Genomic DNA, 11,904 nt, shown 5'->3' on the forward strand with positions numbered 1-11,904 from the left:
AGTACTGCTGTGTCTGCCTCATCTTCTGGGTTCTGCCGACTATTCGTGGCTCAGTTGGTTAAGTGACTGTTTCTCACTCCGGAGACCCGGGTTCGTAACCGGGTCCTGACAAAGACCTCATAAAAATATTGTAGACCTCCACAAGTCTGGTTCATCCTTGGGGGCAATTTCAAAACAACTGAAGGTATCATGTTCATCTGTACAAACATTAGAACGCAAGTATAAACACCATGGGACCACGCAGCCGTCATACCGCTCAGGAAGGAGACACGTTCTGTCTCCTAGAGATGAATGTACTTGCGAAAGAGGAAATCAATCCCAGAACAACAGCAAAGGACCTTGTGAAGATGCTGGAGGAAACACGTACAAAAGTATCTATATCCACAGTAAAACAAGTCCTATATCCACGTAACCGCTCAGCAAGGAAGAAGCCACTGCTCCAAAACCGCCATAAAAAAGCCATACTATGGTTTGCAACTGCACATGGAGATAAGATCGTACTTTTTGGAGAAATGTCCTCAGGTCTTATGAAACAAAAATAGAACTGTTTGGCCATAATGACCATCGTTATGTTTGGAGGAGAAAGGGGAGGCTTGCAAGCAGAAGAACACCATCCCAACCGTGAACTACGGGGGTGCCAGCATCATGTTGTGGGGGTGCTTTGCTGCAGGAGGGACTGGCGCACTTCACAAAATAGATGGCATCATGAGGTAGGAAAATTATGTGGATATATTGAAGCAACATCTCAAGATGTCAGTCAGGAAGTTAAATCTTGGTCGCAAATGACCCCATGCACACTTCCAAAGTTTTGGCAAATTTACTTAAGGACAACAAAGTCAAGGTATTGGAGTGGCCATCACAAAGCCCTGACCTCAATCCCATAGAATATTTGTGGGCAGAACTGAGAAAGCTTGTGCGAGCAAGGAGGTCTACAAACCTGACTCAGTTACAGCAATGCTGTCAGGAGGAATGGGCCAAAATTCACCCAACTTACTGTGGGAAGCTTTTGGAAGGGGACCCGAAATGTTTGACCCAAGTTAATTTGGCTAAGGTGTATGTAAACGTCCGACTTCAACTGTATATATTTTTTACCAATGTGTTTTTGGAACCAAGTCACATTTTTGCATGTTGCATTTTGCATGAGTTTTTTTATCTGTCTGTTTTATAGGAATGAATAAATACCATATTTCATATTTTTAGTAGTGGGTAATATATTGTGGGGCGTAGCACAGATGTAACCCTCTTGACCACCACTTGTCTCATCACATTGACAAGTTGAACATGTTCCTGGAGAGGCAGAAAGAGCAGGAAGCTGAGGGTGTGGTTCAGTGATTGTGCCCAGAGAGCTGAGTTGTCCATAGAGATTGCTTGTCTGGAAAGCAGCCATCATTCTACAGTAATCGAGATGGAGATCCTAGATCTCTACGGCCCCTGGTTTAGAAGAGAGAAAAACCTCTCAGGAAAAAAAAGGAACGTAATGAAAAACAAAATGGCTCTGGAAAAGATGGATCATAATCATAAACTAGAATGCATTATTAATAGAATAGAAGCAAAGAAGCTCTCAGTATATGTTCAGTCTACAGGGACACTGTGGCATTGAATGAAGGACATCTCTCTCTCTCATTGAAGGAATGTTCATCTTTTTTTTCCTCTGGGAAATCATTTCAATCAAGATGAGCTAATGTCCACAAGACTTGGAACACATTTACATCAAGAGTTCTGTTTACCTCACTGCTCAGTGAATGTTCAGAGTAGAGTGAACCACAGATCTCTTGTTCCCAGTAGCTTTCAGTTTGCTTCCGAATGTATTTGCTGTGCATCTGATTAGGGTTTTTCAAAATGTTGGGCATACATACACACCACTACAGACTCACACTGTGAAGAGGCTTTAATGAACCCTGAAACCCTGAAAGAGTCCAAATCCAGCAAATCCAGCAAATCATTTAGAGACGGTATGCAGGCTTTAAAGGCAACAGGAACTCAAAAGAAGGCCTGTACCTGCCTGTATACTGCACCCTGCTTAGTTAATGAGCCAAAGTCAGACTTCTTTTGTTTGATAACTGGGCCGCCAGATTCAGCACATTTTACAGACCAACATTTTGTTCAGCTACTTTATTCTCTCATGGAAGAATGAGAGGTCAGCGGCATTTATGGGGAAGTGATACAACACAGGTGTAAGATTTCAAGAGATATTCACTTTTTCCACATGTTGTTGTGTTACAGCCTGAATTTAAAATGGATTCAATTGGATTTTGTGTCACTGGCCTACACACAATACCCCATAATGTCAAAGTGGAATTATGTTTTTAAAAATGTTTACAAAGTAATTACAAAACATGGATCCTGTTTGCAATAAGGCACTAAAGTAAAACTGCTAAAAATGTGGCAAAGAAATTAACTTTATGGCCTGAATACAAAGCGTTATGTTTGGGTCAAATCACTGAGTACCACTCTTCAAGCATGGACGTGGCTGCATAATGATGTGGGTATGCCTTTCATCTGCAAAATCCCAGAAAAAAACCTGGTTCTGTCTGCTTTCCAACAGACACTGGCAGACAAATTCACCTTTCAGCAAAACTTAAGCACAAGACCAACGAGTTGCTTACCAAGACGACATTGAACGTTCCTGAGTGGCCTAGTTACTGTTTTGATTTAAATTGGCTTGGAAATCTATGGCAAGACTTGAAAAGGGCTGTGTAGCAATGATCAACAACCAACTTGACAGAGCTTGAAGAATAAAAAAATAAAAAAAAATATGCAAATACTGTACAATCCAGGTGTGCAAAACTCTTACAGACATACCCAGAAAGACTCAGCTGTAATCGCTGCCAAAAGTGATTCTAACATGTATTGACTCAGGGGTTTAAATACTCATGTCAATTAGATATTTTTGTATTTAATTTTCAATACGTTTGCTACAATTTCTATAAACATGTTTTCACTTGTGGGATATTGGGATATTCACTTGTGGGATATTGGCATATTTCACTTGTGGGATATAATGGGATATTTTGTGTAGGTGGATGAGGGGAAAGAATACATTTTGAAATCAGGCTGTAACGCAACAAAATTAAGGCACTGTGGCTTTCATTTAGATGCCCGATTTAGTTTTTTTTGTTGCCCATATCTCTTTTAGACCAGTGGAATCAATTTGAGGTCAACTTACAAACTACCCTGGTCTATTGCTGACGGAAGAGTTGAACTGAACACAACTCCTTAGTTCAGAACCAGAGTCTGATCATGTCTCTTACCATTAATAGTCAGTTGCGCAATACGTAGATATTATACAGTTAAGATTAGGGACAGCCCATTAATTCAGTTCTAAAATGCCATCGTTGATCTCTCTCTATGTATGTGGTTCAGATGTTATCTGTTCTGCACAATACTTACTATACCAGGGGTATTCAACTCTTACCCTACGAGGTCCGCAGCCTGCTGGTTTTCGTTTCTACTTGATAATTAATGGCACCCACCTGGTGTGCCAGGTCTAAATCAGTCCCTGATTTGAAGGGAAGAGTGAAAAAAAAGCAATGGATAAATAAAACTGCCAGTGAAGTTGAAGGTTGAATGTTTAGGTCTTGTGTAGACTAGGGCTTTGCATTTTGTTCACCTTGTACACAACTCTCTCGGCTCAGTTGTCATTGCTATGTCATCCTTGGTTTACCTTATACAAGTCTCTCAGCACAGTTCACATTGCTATGTCATAATTTGTTTACCTTGTATACAAGTCTCTCAGCACAGTTGTCATTGCTATGTCATAATTTGTTTACCTTGTATACAAGTCTCTCAGCACAGTTGTCATTGCTATGTCATCATTTGTTTACCTTGTATACAAGTCTCTCAGCACAGTTGTCATTGCTATGTCATCATTTGTTTACCTTGTGTTCAACTCTCTCAGCACAGTTGTCATTGCTATGTCAACATTTGTTTACCTTGTATACAACTCTCTCAGGACAGTTGTTATTGCTATGTCAACATTTGTTTACCTTGTATACAACTCTCTCAGCACAGTTGTCATTGCTATGTCAACATTTCTTTACCTTGTATACAACTCTCTCAGCACAGTTGTCATTGCGATGTCAACATTTGCTTACCTTGTATACAACTCTCTCAGGACAGTTGTTATTGCTATGTCAACATTTGCTTACCTTGTATACAACTCTCTCAGCACAGTTGTCATTGCTATGTCATCATTTGTTTACCTTGTATACAACTCTCTCAGCACAGTTGTCATTGCTATGTCAACATTTGTTTACCTTGTATACAACTCTCTCAGGACAGTTGTTATTGCTATGTCAACATTTGTTTACCTTGTATACAACTCTCTCAGCACAGTTGTCATTGCTATGTCAACATTTGTTTACCTTGTATACAAGTCTCTCAGCACAGTTGTCATTGCTATGTCATCATTTGTTTACCTTGTGTTCAACTCTCTCAGCACAGTTGTCATTGCTATGTCAACATTTGTTTACCTTGTATACAACTCTCTCAGCACAGTTGTCATTGCTATGTCAACATGTCTTTACCTTGTATACAACTCTCTCAGCACAGTTGTCATTGCTATGTCAACATTTGTTTACCTTGTATACAACTCTCTCAGCACAGTTGTCATTGCTATGTCAACATTTGTTTACCTTGTATACAAGTCTCTCAGCACAGTTGTCATTGCTATGTCAACATTTGTTTACCTTGTATACAACTCTCTCAGCACAGTTGGCATTGCTATGTCAACATTTGTTTACCTTGTATACAACTCTCTCAGGACAGTTGTTATTGCTATGTCAACATTTGTTTACCTTGTATACAACTCTCTCAGCACAGTTGTCATTGCTTTGTCATCATTTGTTTACCTTGTATACAACTCTCTCAGCACAGTTGTCATTGCTATGTCATCATTTGTTTACCTTGTATACAACTCTCTCAGCACAGTTGTCATTGCTATGTCAACATTTGTTTACCTTGTATACAACTCTCTCAGCACAGTTGTCATTGCTATGTCAACATTTGTTTACCTTGTATACAAGTCTCTCAGCACAGTTGTCATTGCTATGTCATCATTTGTTTACCTTGTGTTCAACTCTCTCAGCACAGTTGTCATTGCTATGTCAACATTTCTTTACCTTGTATACAACTCTCTCAGCACAGTTGTCATTGCGATGTCAACATTTGTTTACCTTGTATACAAGTCTCTCAGCACAGTTGTCATTGCCTTGTCATCATTTGTTTACCTTGTGTTCAACTCTCTCAGCACAGTTGTCATTGCTATGTCAACATTTGTTTACCTTGTATACAAGTCTCTCAGCACAGTTGTCATTGCTATGTCAACATTTGTTTACCTTGTATACAACTCTCTCAGCACAGTTGTCATTGCTATGTCAACATTTGTTTACCTTGTATACAACTCTCTCAGGACAGTTGTTATTGCTATGTCAACATTTGTTTACCTTGTATCCAAGTCTCTCAGGACAGTTGTTATTGCTATGTCAACATTTGTTTACCTTGTATCCAAGTCTCTCAGGACAGTTGTTATTGCTATGTCAACATTTGTTTACCTTGTATACAACTCTCTCAGCACAGTTGTCATTGCTATGTCAACATTTGTTTACCTTGTATACAAGTCTCTCAGCACAGTTGTCATTGCTATGTCAACATTTGTTTACCTTGTATACAACTCTCTCAGCACAGTTGTCATTGCTATGTCAACATTTGTTTACCTTGTTTACAACTCTCTCAGCACAGTTGTCATTGCTATGTCAACATTTCTTTACCTTGTATACAACTCTCTCAGCACAGTTGTCATTGCGATGTCAACATTTGTTTACATTGTATACAAGTCTCTCAGCACAGTTGTCATTGCTATGTCATCATTTGTTTACCTTGTGTTCAACTCTCTCAGCACAGTTGTCATTGCTATGTCAACATTTGTTTACCTTGTATACAAGTCTCTCAGCACAGTTGTCATTGCTATGTCAACATTTGTTTACCTTGTATACAACTCTCTCAGCACAGTTGTCATTGCTATGTCAACATTTGTTTACCTTGTATACAACTCTCTCAGCACAGTTGTCATTGCTATGTCAACATTTCTTTACCTTGTATACAACTCTCTCAGCACAGTTGTCATTGCGATGTCAACATTTGTTTACCTTGTATACAACTCTCTCAGCACAGTTGTCATTGCTATGTCAACATTTGTTTACCTTGTATACAACTCTCTCAGGACAGTTGTTATTGCTATGTCAACATTTGTTTACCTTGTATCCAACTCTCTCAGCACAGTTGTCATTGCTATGTCAACATTTGTTTACCTTGTATCCAACTCTCTCAGGACAGTTGTTATTGCTATGTCAACATTTGTTTACCTTGTATCCAAGTCTCTCAGCACAGCTCTCGTTGTTATGCCATCATTAGTTCAACCTCTCTAGTAGTTGTGGTCCCAGTACTCTTTTAAAACATGTGATATGTCTTTAGAAAGCCTAACAGGAGTTTTCTGAGAGGCTGTGATGTTGAGTCCCTCAGCATTCTTTGTGTTCTGTATTGTATCTGTTAGGCTACCATCTGTTGTCAGGGCTAGTCGAATAGTATGACAAAGATGTCCACAGTGTTTGGATCTGCACCCACTTAGAGCTAGCTACCTGCATCCTGAGGGTTTAGTACCAAGGCTTTTAGTACCACAGACAATGAGGAGGTTGAAGGATTGGAGGTGGAGGTTGAATGATGGCTGGAGCAAAACCCATTGAAATCGTATTACAGAGCACTGCTTCATTTGTGCTTTTGTCAGATATCACTCCCCACAGACTTCAGACACTTTAGAAAATAAGGACTTTGTTGCTGTTATGCAACATCTATGGAGTGATTTCAGTGCCAACAAACTATTTGAAAAACAATATTTTTGCATTTGTATTTAGATATTGAATTTTTATGTAATATTTTTGAATTTTTAAAATTAATATATATTAATTCATCAATTGAACTTGTTTCTATGTTTAGCGGAGATCTCCAGTGTATAATGGAGGGCAAAAAAGCACCTAACAACGCACTCAATATCTAAATACGAGTGGTCTGGGGCAGGCGTTACATTGCGAGCATTTTCAGGTGCATTGTTAAATACAGTGGTTTTGGGAAACAGCTCTGAGATTTAATGATGCTCCTATGAAGATTCTAACGAAGAACTTGGCCTTAAGGTGCTTTTGGGAAACCAGGCCCTGGTTCGAATCCAGTAAGTTACAACAGCAAGGTTAAATAGGGAGTGGAAAAGCTATCCTTAGAATGGGTGTGATGGGCTATTCAACTATATTGTTATGTGGGCCAAAATGCGTTTTTTGTCACACTTCTGCGTGACCTGTAAACATCATAGAGGTGAACAGAAGGCATGAGCATGTTCCAGAGTCTTTCAGGAATGGGGTCATAATAGCTTGTAGCCCAAACGATTCAACATGCCACATTGGCTTCAGAAACTGCCAGAAACCTGTTTAACATAGACTGCATCTGAGAAGTTGAATATATGAAACTTTGGTCAACTTGAAACTATAGTTTGTAAACATGATACACAGACAATGAATGCAAAAACTACCATCTTGAAACTGAATATATAAATATTGAATTTGAATATTCAATTAAATTGAGATTTTATGTGAAAACAAATTCATTCAATTCAGTTTCAAATCATTAAATTAAAATATGTAAAGTTGTTAGGTGGGCTCCCTCTCCGGCCTCTAGGTCACCAGGCTGCTCTTTATGGCGCACACTTGTCACCATTGTTACACGCATCAGCGCATTATGACACTCACCCTGACTCCATCACCTCTTTGATTACCTGCCATATGTCACTCCCTTTGGTTCCTTCCCCAGGCGCCATTCTTTCTGTGTCTTGTCTGTGAGTCATTTGTGTTTTGTATTATGTTACGTTTATTTATTAAAACACTCACTCCCTGAACTTGCTTCCCTACTCTCAGCGCACAACATTACAGAATGACGCCTCACCAAGGGAAGCATCAGAGAGTGTTTTCTTTGTTGTTTTTGAGGTGATGTCGGGTCCAGGTTTTTATTTTTTATTTTTATTTTACCTTTAGTTTACCTTTATTTTACTAGGCAAGTCAGTTAAGAACAAATTCTTATTTTCAATGACGGCCTAGGAACAGTGGGTTAACTGCCTGTTTAGGGGCAGAACGACAGATTTGTACCTTGTCAGCTCAGGGATTCGAACTTGCAACCTTTCAGTTACTAGTCCAACGCTCTAACCACTAGGCTACCCTGCCGCCCCAGAACCAGAACTACCTGGGAGGCCTGAGCGGGTTTGTCCCATGCCTTGGCGGGTTCAACGGGTTCCCCTGCCTCAGCTGGCTCAACGGGTTCCCATACCTCGACCGAGGCAACCGGGGAGGTCTCAGCTGGCTCATCAGGCTCTCACTCCTCAGCTGGTTCATTAGGTTTAAACGCCTCAGCGGAGGCAACCGGTCCACTCCTGATCCCCGGGATCGTCCCTGTGGTTGGCGTCCTGCGGCTGGGGCCGAACGCACCGGGGAGGAGGTACTGTCACGTATGCTCTCTCTCCGGTGCTCTAGGTCGCCATGCACCCGCGCCTCAGCTGGATCAACAGGTTCCAGGCGCCTTAGCAGAGGGGACCAGTCCGCTCCTGATCCCCGGGATCGTCATCCTGGTCAGCGTCCTGTGGCTGGAGCCGTGTGTCTGGGAGGGGGTACTGTCATGTGTGCTCCCTCTCCGGCCTCTAGGTCACCAGGCTGCTTGTTATGGTGCATACCTGTCAGCATCGTTACACGGAACCCAAACCGGCGGTATTATGTTATGTTTATTTATTAAAAAACACTCCCTGAACTTGCTTCCCGACTCTCAGCGCACAACGTTACAAAATGTATGAATTCAGTTATTCAATATCTGAATACAAATGCAAAAATATTGAATTAAATACTGGTTTGCAATTTTCCCACGTATGGAAATAGAGCCTGCAAATAGAGCCTGCAAGAAGAGCTTGGAGGGTGGAAAATTGTGGAGGTAGTCTACGCGTACAGTACCAGTCAAAATTCTGGACACACCTACTCATTCAAGGGTTTTTCTTTATTTTTACTATTTAGTTAATATTTTCGATTCTTCAAAGTAGCCACCCTTTGCCTTGATGACAGCTTTGCACACTCCACTGACATTACAAAAAATGTATTCCATTGCATGAGCCACACCAGGTAACATCATTTGATTGAACATTCTACATTACCATGGAAATTATTGCATCACAATATCAAGCAGCCATTGCGAGTGTAACCATGAGTCTACCAGTCAAATTGCCAGGGTTAGAGATTCCAAGCCCATTCTATTTGTTTGCTACAACAGCTTACTTGTTTCAGCAATGGGGAAACAGTTTCATCACATTGTTAAGAGTCCATGTTATTGCAGAAAATGTCTCAACCACACAAGTACCAGGCCGTCCCGTCTTTAGTCAGATATTTTATTTTCATGCCAGCCCTACCTCAGACTGCATAGAGCAGAACGTGCTGAAGTTCAGAACACTTCTGTCAGTTAGCCCTCCACACAGGCTCTAAATGATCCCTCAGCGTCACTCCATCTGTCCTGTAGTTTTCGATGTGAAGAGCTTCTCTCTCTGTGTTGATGGGCTGTTGGTAGTTGTTATGGGTGTAATGGTCCTCCCCTGGGGTGCTGTACTGTACAGAGGGGTTTTAATAGGAACGTCCTGGATGCTGCTGTTCTCTGTGGAGGTTAAAGTTTGTGGGACAGATGCTGACAACAGCTGACTTAACAGCATTGCACTGAACACAGCCATAAAGTAATTGGATCCACAAATCAGCTGACGGCTCCAGGTTTATAGTGGCCCATGGCTTTTTGGGCCGTATTTCATGGCCTAGTGGGAAGGCTGTCAGGGGCATTTTGAGGTAGCAAGGGTCCTCAGAAGTGCTGGTAGAGAGGAAACGCTGCTGGTTATGAATGAACCTCACTGGAACCCAACCCAACGAACCAATCTCTACTCTTCAGCTGTCAATGATGACTGCACCTGACCTCAGTAAACTAAGTCTTCCCATTAGAAATGTTTGGCTCATCTGGAATTAGGAGACACAGTCATTTTCAGTAGTTCCTGAATTGTATTTCTGTCAGATTCTCTAAGTTGTAGGCCCACTTCAAACGCTAGTTCATTTTGGATCACCTCGTCACTTAGTTTGAGCTAAAAGTAATTCATGACCGTGACAAGAAGTACAGACATGTATTGCAAGCTTGTAACAAAGAGATGGAAAGGACAGGACCCTGCTGTTCTAGTTATCTGTTACACCCTGCTTCCCTATGGACTGAATTAAGAGGTCAGAGTGTCTGAGGCAGCTCAGTGGGAGAGAATCAGCTCGTCTTGACCTCTGCACCTCCTCTTCTCTTCTTTTCCTGGAAACAGACAACACTAGCATGCACCACTCTCCTTTGTGAACTCTGCATTTTCTCCATTCTCTATTTCCTTACCTTCTCTCTTTTCTACTTTGTGTGCATCTCATGTCTCTCTCTCTATAACCACTAATGCTGTGTCTGTCCTCTTTTTATAACAGTATTCTTTGTTATTCCCACCAAATAGAAACAAATCTTCCAGGGTCATGAACAGGTCACTGGAGAATAGTGCGGGGAAAGGGTGAAAAGCCAAAAAACATTGCTTTTTCTTTTCAGTTGTACATAACTCCTCCTCCCTCTCTCTGATAAGAGCAACATCAAATCAAATTTTATTTGTCAACAAGTGTAGACTTTACCGAGAAATGCTTACTTACAAGCCCTTAACCAACAGTGCAGTTCAAGAAGAGTTAAGAAAAGATATACCAAGTAGACTAAAATAAAAAGCAATAATAAGTAACACAATAAGAATAATAAGTAACACAATAAGAATAAAAATAGCGAGGCTATATACAGGGAGCACCGGTACCGAGTCAGTGTGCAGGGGGTACGGGTTAGTTGAGGTAATTTGTACATGTAGGTGAGGGTGAAGTGATTATGCATAGATAATAAACAGTGAGTAGCAGCAGTGTACAATGTTAACATTGACAAAGCAAGTGAAGTAGATAATATACAAAGTAAGTAAAATAACAGTAAACATTACACTCACAGAAGTTCCAAAAGAATAAAGACATTACAAATGTCATATTATGTATATATACAGTTTTGTAACAATGTACAAATGGTTCAAGTACAAAAGGGAAAATAATTAGGTTATATTGGGTTATATTTACAATGTGTTTGTTCTTCACTGGTTGACCTTTTCTTGTGGCAACAGGTCACAAATCTTGCTGCTGTGTTGGCACACTGTGGTATTTCACCCAGTAGATATCGTATTTGTTTTCTAATTCCTTGTGGATCTGTGTAATCTGAGGGCAATATGTGTCTCTAATATGGTCATACATTGGGCAGGAGATTAGGAAGTGCAGCTCAATTTCCACCTCATTTTGTGGGCAGTGTGCACATAGCCTGTCTTCTCTTGAGAGCCAGGTCTGCCTTCAGCGGCCTTTCTCAATAGCAAGGCTCTGCTCACTGAGTCTGTACATAGTCAAAGCTTTCCATAAGTTTGGGTCAGTCACAGTGGTCAGGTATTCTGCCACGGTGTACTCTCTGTTTAGTGCCAAATAGCATTCTAGTTTGCTCAGTTTTTCTGTTAATTCTTTCCAATGTGTCAAGTAACTATCTTTTTGTTTTCTCATAATTTGGTTGGGTCTAATTGTGTTGCTGTCCTGGGGCTCTTTTTGAAATCAACAAAGCATGAGAAGATTTTGCCTTTGTTTTGGTTTGTTTGTTTGTCAATTAGGGTGTGCAGGGTGAATACGTGGTCTGTCGTACGATAATTTGGTAAAAAGCCAATTTGACATTTGCTCAGTACATTGTTTTCACTGAGTAAATGTACGAGTCTGCTGTTAA

Source organism: Oncorhynchus nerka, linkage group LG5, assembly GCF_034236695.1.
Source record: "Oncorhynchus nerka isolate Pitt River linkage group LG5, Oner_Uvic_2.0, whole genome shotgun sequence".
Taxonomy (NCBI): Eukaryota; Metazoa; Chordata; class Actinopteri; order Salmoniformes; family Salmonidae; genus Oncorhynchus; species Oncorhynchus nerka.